Source organism: Harpia harpyja, chromosome Z (assembly GCF_026419915.1).
Source record: "Harpia harpyja isolate bHarHar1 chromosome Z, bHarHar1 primary haplotype, whole genome shotgun sequence".
Taxonomy (NCBI): Eukaryota; Metazoa; Chordata; class Aves; order Accipitriformes; family Accipitridae; genus Harpia; species Harpia harpyja.
This window is the reverse complement of record NC_068969.1, coordinates 61941276-61955043: the sequence shown is the minus strand read 5'-3', so window position 1 is coordinate 61955043 and position 13768 is coordinate 61941276. Positions and strand designations below refer to the sequence as shown.

The 13768-nt window shown below is 40.9% G+C and overlaps 1 long non-coding RNA gene across 1 annotated transcript in view; it reads left to right on the top strand.

The window, feature by feature from the left end:
• The window catches only part of LOC128137260 (uncharacterized), a 197214-nt gene extending 186993 nt beyond the window's left edge, over window positions 1–10221 (top strand). Inside the window, exon 3 of the long non-coding RNA XR_008233642.1 lies at window positions 9406–10221. This is a non-coding gene — a long non-coding RNA (uncharacterized LOC128137260). The remainder of the gene's footprint in view (window positions 1–9405) is intronic.
• Window positions 10222–13768: the final 3547 nt, after the last annotated feature.

Below are 13768 nucleotides of genomic sequence, written 5' to 3'. Positions count from 1 at the left end.
CTCAAGGGTCAGAGTTAGAAAGGTGGTGAGGATTCTATTTATTCTTGTAACCAGTTCCTCTCAGGGTTGTTGATCCCACACACAAGTTTGCTGTCACATTCCTACCTTGCAACATAAATTTGAAATAAGAAGGAAACTCCATTGAGAGTTTGTGCCGTGGTATATTCCAAGTTATAAAGATTTGCTGTCCAGCTCCACAGTTGCAGAATTAAGAGCACCACTGAAAATGTTGGCCTGTGAGGTGGTCTGCTAGCAGTTACAGGAAATCCCAGAGACACAGCAGTGCGTAAGGTGCCCGGTTTTGTTGGGCCAAGTGGTTATTTGCCTCTGGTCTGGCAGGATGCAACAGTCTCAACTACAGTTGCAACTGCTGAATCAAACCTGTAAGTCTGTCTAATTTGCTTTGCCAAAAATCAGTGAGAGAAGTTTTTCACCTTCCAGTCTGTTCCACTTCAGGAGGGAGTTTTCACTGTGACTTCCTTAGACCTGCTGTGCAATTTAAAACTGGCCATTCCCCTCTTTTCTTTCTCAGACCACCACAGATTCCCATCCTCTGATTAGTCTGGGGTTTTTTAGCCTTTTTTACTACACCTGAATTGTCTGGTTTTCATTTTGCTGTGTAAGCCCTTTGGTTTTGCCTAAGGCAACATGCTGCAGGAATGAGAGAGTGGCTAAGGCAGGTCAGTAGTGACAGCCAGCAAAAGCCTGCACGTTGCTACCATCAGGTATCCAGCAAAGTCTCCCAAACCTTTGACTGAACATTAACACGTTCACCTTCATGACACAGGAAACTCACCCAAGGCCAGCACCTCAGAAGCTGCACCCCAGCTGCCTTCATCAGCAGCATCTTGGTATAGATGTCATACCGCTTTGAGGTAATTTCCAGTCATTGATAAGAACCAGCTGACTGCCCTTTGCTTCCCCAGAGGAAAAGCTCATGCCTATAAATAGCTTATATTAGTAGATTTGTTTGACTATAACTAAACCCTTAGTTTTATCATTTATGGGGGTGATAAGCTCCTGCACTAGCAGGTAGGGCTGTAAATTGATAGCATCATGGATGAAAGAGAAAGGAGATTTTTCACAGTGAGCCCTGGGGAGAGGCAGCAATCACCTTTGGTAAAGGTCCCACTGGCAGTTTTGCTAGAAAACATATATCAGCATCTTCCCAAGATCCCTTTCTGATGGGAGCAAGACGCTACTGGTGCAGGACTAGCCAGTGCAATCATTGGGAGGGGCTGCTTTCCCTCTGCAGACCCTCTCTAGTTTGCAGTATTCCCACTGCTTTATCCTGAGTTAGGCTGGTCTCCACCTGCCTAACCCAGGAATTAGTGCAGCTCTGACTTTGTTTTCGACTTCTCTAAATGAAGCAGAAAATTGGAATACAATACTGGCTACACACTCATCAGTGCCTGTTTAGAAATACCCCTGGAATGATCTTTTGGTGCCATAAGCGTTTGCATTCAGACTTGCAATTTAGGACTCAACAGGTCAACCCACAGGAAAAAAGCTGAAATGTGTAAACAACTAAAAATAAACTACTAAGCTGTCCACGATGCTTATCTCTTGCAGGGCATAATTATGCATTAAATTAGGTGTTGAACAGTAGGACTTGGGGAGGAGATGTGGCTGCCAGGCACTCTGCTGGTATCAGGGGAGAGATATTTCAGAACTCTACACAGTGTTTTATTTTGTGCATTAATTGTATTGGAAGCTGCTTGACTGTGCTTTTGAAAGGCTCAGGTCTGTTTGCTAAAGCCCTCACCTCTGCAAATTTCTGTGCATATCACATACTGAATGGCTGAGTGGAGGCATCCACCTACAGAGACACAGATTACAGAAACGTGACTTTATACTTAATTCTCTAAAAATAGGCTTGGGAGCCTAATTTTGTATCCAGGTTTGAACATTTTGTTCAGATTTTGGCAGGAACAAAGGAAGTAATTTGCTAAACTTTGAACAATGAAAATCTCTCCCCTCTCCTCCTCTCCTCATCTCTGGGGAAGGGAAGGGAAATGGTTTGAGTATTAATTAAGTTTAAGGCGTTTCCCCTCACAGTTGTTTCCATTTGAATTCATTAGCATGTTGTTGTTTCCACAGCTTGCTGTTCTAACCAGTTGTCCACCTTGCTTTCTGCCTTCCTCCACATGCTTCTGCCAGTTATCTGCTGGCTAAAGGGGAGTTCAAAGATGTTGTGGGACCTTTTGCTGCAGCAAATTCTCTTCACTCTCTTGAAAATCTCATGTCCTTTTGATTCATTAACCAGAGTTTAGGTGAGGGCCACTGTTCCATGGATTTATCCTGTTACTAACTTCCATTATTAGTTTGCAGATTGTATGGGAAAGTGAGTTATTACCACTGTAGGGATGCTGTGTCATCACAGGCTGTTGTTAGTCTGAAAAGCTGCTCCCAATGTGGTGGAAGTGCTACAAGATATCATAAACCACAATCTATAAAATCTTTATTAGGTAAATCATCATTTATCATTTTAATCCATCTTCTGTCACACAAAGACAGACATCCAATACTCTGTATTTTTTGTAGTTCTCTTCTCTCAGGCATCCTAAATGTTTCTACTGCAACTGTTAAGAACAAATGCTGATAATTTACCTTGTAATCCGTGCAGAAAGCAAGGGAAATTAAAAAGACAGGGTCTTCAAAAGACTGTTTCTCATTTCAAAGGATCATTTTCTCTGGCCTACAGAGCGTCTCATTGCAATTGACATTATGTATTACGGCATGGTCATGAAAAAAGACCAAAGAACCTTTTAATGATTCTCTTACTAATTAAAGGGATTCCCCCAGTATCAGTGACTGTTCTCAGGTCTGTAAACCAACCTGTGACCACAGAAAAGTTCCTGGAACTTTTCACTGAGACTTCAAAAAATACTTCAATTACTCAGTGAGGAAAATGAACACACACACACACACACCTTGTCCCCCAAAAAACATTAGAAGACACCAGTTTTGATGGAAAACCTGAAAGTAAGGTCCTTCTTGTATGGCAGTTCCTGAGGCCAGCCTCCTGTTGATTATAGCCTCTCTGTTCACATCAGTCCCACATCTGAGTGGCTGGACTATCCAGTATGTGATAGTCCAAGATAGTTATGGGCCATTGTCCTGGTTTCAGCTGGGATAGAGTTAACTGTCTTCCTAGTAGCTGGTACAGTGCGATGTTTTGAGTTCAGTATGCGAAGAATGTTGATAACACTGATGTTTTCAGTTGTTGCTCAGTAGTGTTTAGACTAAAGTCAAGGATTTTTCAGCTTCTCATGCCCAGCCAGCGAGAAAGCTGGAGGGGCACAAGAAGTTGGCACAGGACACAGCCAGGGCACCTGACCCAAAGTGGCCAATGGGGTATTCCATACCATGTGATGTCACATCTAGTATATAAACTGGGGAGTGGGGGCGGGGAATCGCCACTCGGGGACTAGCTGGGTATCGATTGGCAGGTGGTGAGCAATTGCACTGCGCATCATTTGTACATTCCAATCCTTTCATTATTGCTGTTGTCATTTTATTAGTGTTATCATTATCATTATTAGTTTCTTCTTTTCTGTTCTATTAAACCGTTCCTATCTCAACCCACGGGTTTTGCTTCTTTTCCCGATTTTCTCCCCCATCCCACTGCGGGGAGGGGGGAGTGAGTGAGTGGCTGTGTGGTGTTTAGTTGCTGGCTGGGGTTAAACCACGACAGCCATTAAATTTTGCAGATTTATTTGGGAGCTCACTCCTTTAGTCCTGCTCTCACACTCACCTGACAACATACACAGTTTACCATGGAGCTCATTTTCACAGTCCGGGATGCCAGTTGCCAATTGCTGCAGAGCCTTACCTGCACAGTAATCAGTTGCTGATGCATGGTTGTGAATTTTATTGTCAAATGGCCCACTCAGGTGTTTTCTTGTTTAGATAAAAAGTGCCCTGAACTTCAAACTAAGATCTGCAGTGCAGACCTCTTAACATACGGCATGGATACACAGTTGGAACCATCTTGTGGTGATACCTTACAGTTATTGCTGTGAAAATGAACATCTGTTCAGCAACAAATTACCTAGCACCAAAAAGACATTGCCCAAGTGTGTTTATCTTCATCTTAATGTCGAACTGTCCTCTCAGCCTCATGCAAAAGGAGGCTGGATTTTTTCGTAGGGTGTTTTCCCAGGCATGTAGGGTCCAGCAAACATGCAATAAAGGTGCAATCTTGCAACAAGGGCATGTTATGACTACATGCTAAAAGGCACTAGTTCTATATGTTAAGCATGGTGTATAATTCACCTTAATGGAGAGAAGTTGTTTCATGGTATTGGTGATGAACAACTGTTCTGAACTTTGGTTCTAGATCATGTTAGTTTTGATTGTAAAAATGTGCTTATGGATGTGGTATTTTGTTATCCTGGACCTTGTACTTATTAGAGAGAGTAAATTCAGCTGTATTAATGGGCTCAGCCCTTACAAATTATTGCTCAGTGTTGGATTCTCACAAGCACAGAATTTTGGTGTCAAATCTTGTATTTATGAATTCAATTAATTTTGATCTATACCAGGTTTTCATCTAAGTGTTAAGAAGTGTGTGCATTTTGACACTTCATATCTTTCTATTAACAGGTGCTGTAAGATGTTCAGAGTATTGCAAAATTGGCTGTTAAGAGCAGTTCCCAAGAACATGATCAGGTGATGGCTGGTGGGTGTGATACACTGCTGCCACTGCCACTGAAATGTGGTTGCTGATCACTCACTCGCTGCTAGTTTACTATGAACTGCCGATGTAATGGCAAACAGCCGCTTAAGGTGTGCTGATCAGATTGCTGGTGCTAGCCTGGTCATGCTCAGATGCACCCCTCTGCTTGTGTTTGTTCATGAACTTAGATTTTGCACCTTTAGGGAAGTATGTCACAAATCCCATGCTATAGACTGCGTGGAGCCAGAGGAAATTCCTGCCATGAGGGCAATGGAAAGTTTCAGCAGGTCCCTTCCTGTGAACACCCAAACTTGTTGAGTTGAGAAGGCATCCACAGAAAGAAGGACATCCTGATCAATGAAAGACTGAGGCAGGTCTGTAACAAAAACAAAGACTGCCACAAAAGGGGACCAAAGCTTCACCACAGCTAACTAGCCCATGCTCAGGGGAATAACTTACAATGGTTACAATAATTTTAAGATGTTTGCACTGCTTTGCTGTGGAAAGTCATAGGACCAACAGAAATGGATGCACCCCATAGTCTCAGGTGGAAGAAATCCTCTGTGTTAATGAGCTGATTCAAATTAACATGGATACCAATATGTGGCTCACTAGACTATGATTCCTTTGTGTCTTTGATATCACAGGCTGGATGGTACTGCTGGTTGTCCTCTGTGGCAGGAAGCACACAAGCTGAGCAGAGCTGCAACTGAGAAAGGGAGGCTATGGGGAACCCAGTACTCCCAAAGGGCTTTGAAGTGGTATACAGAGCCCACTGTGGGCTTCTTTGCCAGAACAGGAACCATTTGGACATTTGGAGTATACATTTATTTGTGTGTGTATAGGATGCCATATTGCATATCTTTAGCAATTGCGTGCACGCTTATATTAAGCACTTGTCCTTCACTCTCTGAAAAACACAAATTTCACAAAAATGCTATCAGAACAAGCCAACTGCAGCATTCTTGCATACCAGAGAATTTGGGTGGGAATCAGTTTTGTGGTGCATAGTTAAATCTCATCCTACAGCACATAAGTGTAGTGGATTTTCCTGTACAAAGCAGAACCAGTTCTCTAAAAGTGAAGGAAAGGCTTCCCACCTCCTGAGATTCAGCTGCCCAAACAGTCTTACTGATACTCTGGCAGAAATGTTTTAAAGTCCTGATGCGTATCTCACACACACGTACACACGCGCGCGCATGCGCGTTTTCTCTTTGTGTGAGAGAGAGTGTGTATTTACAAATACAGAGAGAGATTCAGGATCTTGCCCAGTCATGCTGGGGTCTGTGGTGAGAGCCAGGGTGTGAATCCCGTATTCTTTAGCCAAGGTTCTTCTCACAAGGCTGCCTTTACATTATACAAAAATCTATCCTCATTTCTCCATCTTTCTTCCCTGTCCACATCATGCATGCAGTAGAATTCTCTAAAATGGATCTTTCAAGATCTACTTCTGGCTCTACTCATTCTCATAAAAGCTTCGCTAGTTCAGGCATGCATAACTAATGCATCATTATGTGGTAGAAAATGCTGCAACCTGACGTAAAGAAGGATATATTTGTTGACAGAGATCTTTATTTAAAAAAAAAATAAATCATTGACAAGTATTAGCATTGTGTCATCATGCCCACTTGGATGTGTATTTGAAAACATAGACTTTGCTTTTTTTTTGTCTCGTTTACCTTCCGGAACAGGAGGAATGTGAACAACTAAACTTACAGCCCCTCACATTCAAAACATCAAGATCTGGGCATGTTTGAGTGGCCAACTGCAATAGATCTGACTGAAATGCCTGTGAAAGCCAGTATTTTCCACTCAAAGAGGGCTCAGCTGATTCTATTCAGGCTTGAAATAGAGCATCAAATAAGGCATTTGCCTTTGGGCTGAGACACAAGTGGGTCACTAACAGGCATCCTGCTGGACCACTTTGTCCCAAGTGCATAAAGCCCATAGATATCCCGTAGGTAATCCCATTGCAGGCATAAGTAAGTAACTAAGGGCAGTTGTATAGCATGGATGCTTGGGTTGGCTTCTGCAGTAAATTTTCAGTAGAGAGCCATGCTGATCTTAGAGAAAAGTTAGCATGTATGTAAGAGTTTTGCAAACCAAGGCTGAGGAAATAACTCAGTAAGCTCCCAGCAAAGAGCACAATCTCTTCGTCCTTGGGCTGGTCACTTTTTGGCAACATGGTCACATGGATGGAGAGTCAATACTACACACACATGGGAAAGAGAGGCTAAAAAAATAAAAATTGGCTTGATGGAAACTGAGGAGCACAGAAAGAGAGGGAGTTAATTCAGTCAGTAATTATTGTAGGCACTACCTATAAATGCTGTAATTCTTAAAAAATGTCAGCATTCATGTGCAAATCAAACAGATCAGGTCTGTGCGTGTGATAGTTCAGTCAGCAAAACCTGGGCCTCTGTCACTACGACAGAACGGTTTGGGATTTTGCTGAGCCAGCTCCTGGCAGTTTACACAGTTAATTCATTGACAGCTGTAATTTAGAATTTATAAAAGTCATTGCTCACGTAATTTAATGTGAGAGTTACCCAGTGTCAACCAAGATTGGCTTATGATAGCATGAGATATTTTGAAAGTCAATAGGAAAAAAACATCTGCCTTGTACCAAATCTGCAAGAGTAAAGAAGATTTGGACTATGCAAATCTTTTGATGAAAGAGAAAATTATCTATGGAGCTTGCAGAAAGGGTACTAACAGCAGCTGAACCAGAGGCTATCATGCTTTGTTTTGGGAAATGAAGAAAGAGGTTACTAGATTTGAAAGAAAAAGCATTTCTTTGCAATACAAATAGAAGTCTGCTGCAACGAAAAATGCAGGTTATTGATGTTAATAATGTCTCTATTAACACTTTTGTGTGTGACAGACATTATTTAATAAAATCCAAGATGAACATAGAAGGCAAGTGAAGTATGCTTTGCATATTATTGGAGCTTAGCTGTACTGGCTGTACTGAGTAAAATCTTTTCTAGAAATGATCCTGTGGGTCAGTATTATATTTTGTGTTAATGGCATTTGTTAAAATTGTGGAGGAGGCTCTTTCATCTGACAAACTTTTTCTTTTGTGGCCTTGGATATTAAATGTTAGGCATACAAATACTAGAATAAGTTTTTAAAAATGAACCTGAGGTACATACCATCTGAAAAGAAAGTGAATAATTCATATTCCTGCCAGTTAAACTATCTGCTGGTATTACATTTCAGATTTGTATGCTTTCTTTAAGTTTGTAACATCTTTAAATGGATCCAAGTATCTCTCAGGGCATCAAAGGATTTTGCAGTTATAAATTCTGCATTTATAAAGCTCAGCTTACCTGGATGCACATTTATTAAAACCAGGCTGTTCTTGAAGAAAAAAAAAAAAAATCTTTTAAACTGCCACTGTTGTGGTAGAGCTGAGTGAACCATCCATAGCATGTCATGGCTTATTCAAGAGTGGCTTTTTGCTTTAGTGAATACCAAGGCGTAAGACAAGTCCCAGTCTAAGAGTTTTTATGGAGCACAAGTCCATTTCCACAGTGAGCTGTCTGCAGGGACAGTCCCAGCAGTGCCAGAAAGGACCCTAATGATGAGTTAACCTCCTTATCACAAGAAAGGGGTTGCGTTCACCCAATGTGTCCTGTGTCAAGTTTACACAGTCTGAGTGAACTGTAGGGAAGCACGGTTATCCACGTGCAGCTGAAACACCTTGAGTCAAGTAGTATCAGACACACCTGATCAACCATTCCTTTGACTCATTAGCCACTCCAATCAGTGAAATATCTTGGACCTTATTTCAAGTTAATTTATTGCTAGGCTTAGATTCCAGGCTTTTGGTCCTGTTAGAGACTCACAGCTCCACCTGGAAGGGACAGCAGGAGGTGTCTCATCCAACCACCTGCTCAGAGGTGGTCACGGATGTGACTCAGTCTCCAGAAGAATGCAGTCGCTGTTTTGAAGCATGCAGTATCTTGATTTCAAATACTGTGGGACATTGCAGTCATGCACCCCAGAAAGTATAGACAAGTGCAGGAAAAGGTAAACTGAGGGGTGACAAGGAAAGCTGGGAGTTGTGGAACAGCTTTGATGTGTGCAACAACTAAATGGACAATCACTCTTCAGCCAGCACATCCCCAGAGCCGTTACAGCATGACATCTCATACAACAAACTGTCAAGGTCCCTTTATCATGTGTTTGCAATAGTAGGTATTAGTATCAAGTGCTCCAAAGTCACCTCATGCAGAATTTGAACTGATTAACCACCACTTGCCATGCAGAGCTTGGAGACAATCAGCAGAAGATGAAAACATCCTCATTTCAGTAGGACAATATTTTTCACAAAGCAGTCACTCTATTTGTAAACTTTCAGTTTGGATCCTCAAATGAGAGCTCACTAAACACCTTTAAAGGACAAGCCAAGAAATTGTCAAACAACTGTCAGTTAACTGTCAAACAATGAAAGTCATACCCTCTGAACAGGTATTTGTTGTACTGCAACAAATTTATTATTTTTCTTAACCATTAGACGTAATCATGCTATCACCTCTCCTGCTGCTAAAACCCTCCCTCTGCCCCATGAGAACCAAGTACTTTTTTTGTCTTAGATGGTCTGACCAATTAGTGTGTCTAGTAAGACTCCAAAGAATCATTCTCAACTTTTGAAGAACACTATTTCATACTTGAAAAAAAAGTTTCATGTGCCAAAAATAATGTCTATTTTTTTCCAGCAATATTATTTAACCCAGTAGAAGACTTAACCTCCTTCCACAAACCTCACTATAATTACATCATGAGCTTCACTACCACAAGTTATTCAGAAGAAGATGAATATGGAGAGGACAAGACTGTCACTGACTGTTTAAAATGGCACCTGGAGGACATAACAGAAAAGAATGACTCTGTACTTGCCTTTTTCATTAATATATTTTGTTAAATTAGCTGTTAGTGATAGACTACTAGGCTAGACGGATCTTTGGTCTGAGTGAGGGTGGCTCATATTGTGTGTGTGCTTACAAATCATCTACTGTCAAATATCTATCCCTTGGATAAGTTTTTCATCAAGTCACTGTTTTGTTATATCTTGGTTAATTTGAAAAAAAAAAAAAAAAATAGAGCCAGACGTATGTTTCACCCTTATTAACAGGGAAAAGGAAATCTATGGGATTTTAAGGTTAGCATCTGAAAATGGAGGGCACAAGTCCCTGTGTAAACATGCATTTGCCACAAACATTCTTTTGGACCAAAAATAAATCAACAGTCAGAAAAACTAGACTCTTGAGTCTGGTCAGAGCAGGTGTCCAAATGAATGTTCCACTAGTACTGTTTGGCAACATAAACCAATTTTTAATTAGGCATTATTTTATGTGGGCAACGTGTCTAAAATACAAGATATATACTGCCTGAGTACTGCATTATCTTCCTGTTATTCATGTTAACTCATTCTTGTCATTCACTATTCTACATTTGACTGCTAAAACCAGTGTTTGCTATACATATTCAGATTTCTGTAGGACCACAGGAATAAAGCAGAGCTTAGAATATTTGACTAAAAAGCAAAAAACATGTTTCTTTGCAATGCGTGTGCTCTTCTTCATCTTCATTAAACCACAAGTATTTTGGACCTGCTTCTGCATTGCCTTGCATTTGATGTGGTCATTCACAACAGCACAAAGCTTTGATTTAAGCATCTTTTTAAGGTTTTTTTTTTGTTTCAAAGGGTATATGCTGTGCAGGTCAGTGGAGGACTGGGTCCTTTCTGTTAATCTAGAAGCAGGCACACCAGTTAACTATTTGCCTTTTTTTGTCATCCCGATGACTCCTTTCTCCAGATGCCAGCAGTAAGATCCAGCAGGATCTAATTAGATCCAGTAAGATCTAATCTCATCTCAAAAGCTGTTTCCAGGGAGCAGGTAGTCACTTTTATCAATCATATCATCAGAGATTATCATTACAAATTAAAAGATACACAGGAGACTTTTGGTGGAATAACTAAAAGGATTTGCATGTTGTGCCAAATTCTTTTTTCAGTCAACTCAGTGCAACCACAGTTTTGTAAACAGAAGGAGAATTTGGTCCTACATGTATTATAAAGATTAACTTGTTTTGGCTGCAATTACAGTAAGTATTATTTTGGGGTTAATGTAATTACCAAAATCAAACTGTCTTTTTCTCTAGGCTTTTTTTAATAATGTCCTCTTTCTTTTCATATTGCTGAATTTTACCAGTGTGTCACTTAAAAAAAAAAAAAGTATTTTCACACTTCTAGTGTGATATTTGATGTGCAATTTCTTCATCTCACACTTCCATTTTTAAAGCACTTTTGAGAAGCAAGATAAATTATACTGGAAGTACAATGGAAACTGTTTTACCTATTTCTCTTTTGGAAAGTGCAGCTGGACATATGCAGTAAATTGGCTCCTTCACCTATGAAATAATCAGGTTTCCCCTACAGTAGTTCAAGATGTTTTTTCCAACACATGAAGAATATCTTGCAAATGCTGGGATTCCTTTCCAGCCTTTGGCTCTTAGTCATTGTAGTGGTATGTCCCAATCATCTAAAAAAATTATTATAACTGCTAATCAGAGACCAAAAACTAAACAGAATAATTGAGCCACAATGTGAATATTGATAAATATGTAAGCACACCAAAATTTTGGTGTGTGGTTTGCTTTGTACATAGAAAACCTCAGAGCTGCTTGCAGTTTTCTCATCTCAAAATTACTACACAGGAAAACACAGTTAAATTGAAAATCAGTTCTTTGTACAAAAAAAACTAAATACCTTCCTTTTTTTTTTTATTTTCGATCTTTTAAAAGTTTTTCCAAATGATATGCTTGTACTGATTTTTTTATAAATGATTTTTTTTTTAATCCAAGTGTATGAATGTAGGTGATTTAATTCCCATTAGAAAAATGTTGCAGGCATTTAAATTTTGGATTGGCATTAGAATTTACATGGCAAAGACTGAAATATTCATTTTAATATTTTAAAATTGCTAATGTTGTGCAACTTAAAAGTACTTTCCCCTTCTATCCAAATGCAAAATAAAATGCAAGTATTTCTTCCTATGGGTAGAAAATCAGAACACTGCCATCTTTGCCAATGTATTCAAACATCTTTGTAAAAGAGTGCAAAAAATCACAAGGTGTTGAGTGTATGCATTTGAAAAACATGACTCACTATACACTTGCTGTCTGAGTCTAGCTTTCACCACCATGCCACTTGTACAAATGCCTCTGTTTACTGAGAGAAGATAGAGAATACCACATCTGTGCATGTGTGTGTGAGTGTGTGAGTGTGCACGTTCACGTCTGCATGTGTACACGTGTGTATGCATGCCTCTGTGTGCGTGTGTGTGTACAGGTGGGACTGTCCAGGTGCAAAGCACAGAAAACCAGAGGACTTTCCCTTGGCAGCTGTTGTGGATGTAGCCGATGGCTCAGGTGACAGCAGTAGGCTGTCTCCCAACCACCTGCAATGGTTAAATATGTTTTTGTACTCACATCTATGGGCAAGTTTCAGCTAAATGTTGCCCTCAGGCTGAGCAAAGTTTGCTTCAGATCCTTGTGGCTGGTGGAAGGGATTTGGGTGGTAAGATCCGGGTAAGTGTCCTTTGAAGGGGAATTAGTGTTCAGAGGCAGGTCAGCTACGCAACTGTGGCAGAAAACCAATCTGTCGGTATCTGGAGCAGCAGCCAGCCATGGCAATAGTCTGGCTGGTGTCTGCTATTTTGCTTAAGAAGAGCAGCCACCACCTGGTTTCTTGCATGGCTAAATCCATTGCATCAACGTTGTTGTCCAGTGCTGTATGCATGTCTGTGAGTGCAACCCTCCACTTCTGAGCTGACACACTGTTTCACATCTTGGCATACTACTTGGTCTTAGTTGAGGACAGTGAACTTTATTGTGATAGTTATTTTGATAGTGTTCCCTGCAATGCTGTAGGGTGCTTGGGGAGAACTTTTGTGGATTTCCAGACCACGGAGAACAGATCTTTTAGGCTGACCTCCTGCATAGCATAAGCAATAAAGCTTTGCTCTGGTATTTCTGCTGCTCATCAGCCATGCTGTAGATGCACTAGAGCAGCTTATGTTGGCTGAGAACAGCTTAAGAAGGCTTGGGTTCCTGCTCAGTAATATGGATGTGTCTTAGCAGGCCTGAACTTTAGAAAACCATAAGCAACCTTCTCCTTTCCTCTCTGTGGGATCATTTCTATTCTATTATTGTGCTAAATGAGCAGCCTCAGTGTCCTTGATAACGTTATGACTGTTTATCAAAGAGTGATGGCAGGAGGAACCAATTCTTTGTCCAGCATAGGTCACACAAAGCAAAAACAGGAAGTGTGACAGCTACATGTCTCCCTGCATTACCAAGAGAGGTGTTGCACTTTTTGACTCCAGTGGCTGACCATGAACACGTGGACCGCAGCCCCCTGTGAACAGCAGTATCCTGGTAAGCTCGGTCAGCCAGCCTTGTTGCAGGTGTTGTAAATGCAGTGGGTAAATGCTCCCATCACAGGCAAGACCTGAAAAGACTGAGCAGACCTTGGGATTGTGTTTTTAGCTGATGAACCATCTGAGTTTAAACAACCAACCTCCCTTTGAGTAGATGAGCATGTGCCCCTGCCTTCTTGGGGTGGCACTCCTGGGTCAGTGCACCACATTCAACTTGTCTCCCTGTAGAAATCCATGCCAATAGAAACTGTATAAAAAGTTGTTCTGATCTCATGGCTGATCACAATGGATGCAGGACCATTGGGCAGTCAGCCCTTGTGTTTCCTCCCATGCCCATGCTGTGTGTCTAATACTCGTATACTGAAGGGGTTTTCACAGGAAGGTGTAGGGAGAAAAGTAAAAAGACCAACAGCTACCCAAACTAATTAAATCTTCAGTGGGGGGGCAATGTTGATTCAGAAGTGAATTAGAGACATTTGAAATAGCAACATTGCAATTTCAGTTGGATATTTCACAGGAAAATGAGATTGTTAATTGCACATAGTTTATGTTGCTGTAGGCAGAACACCTTGGGGTCTTGCTGCTGCTTCCAGGAAAAAAGTTTGCAGGAAGTAAATGCCCGAAGAACAGACACAGC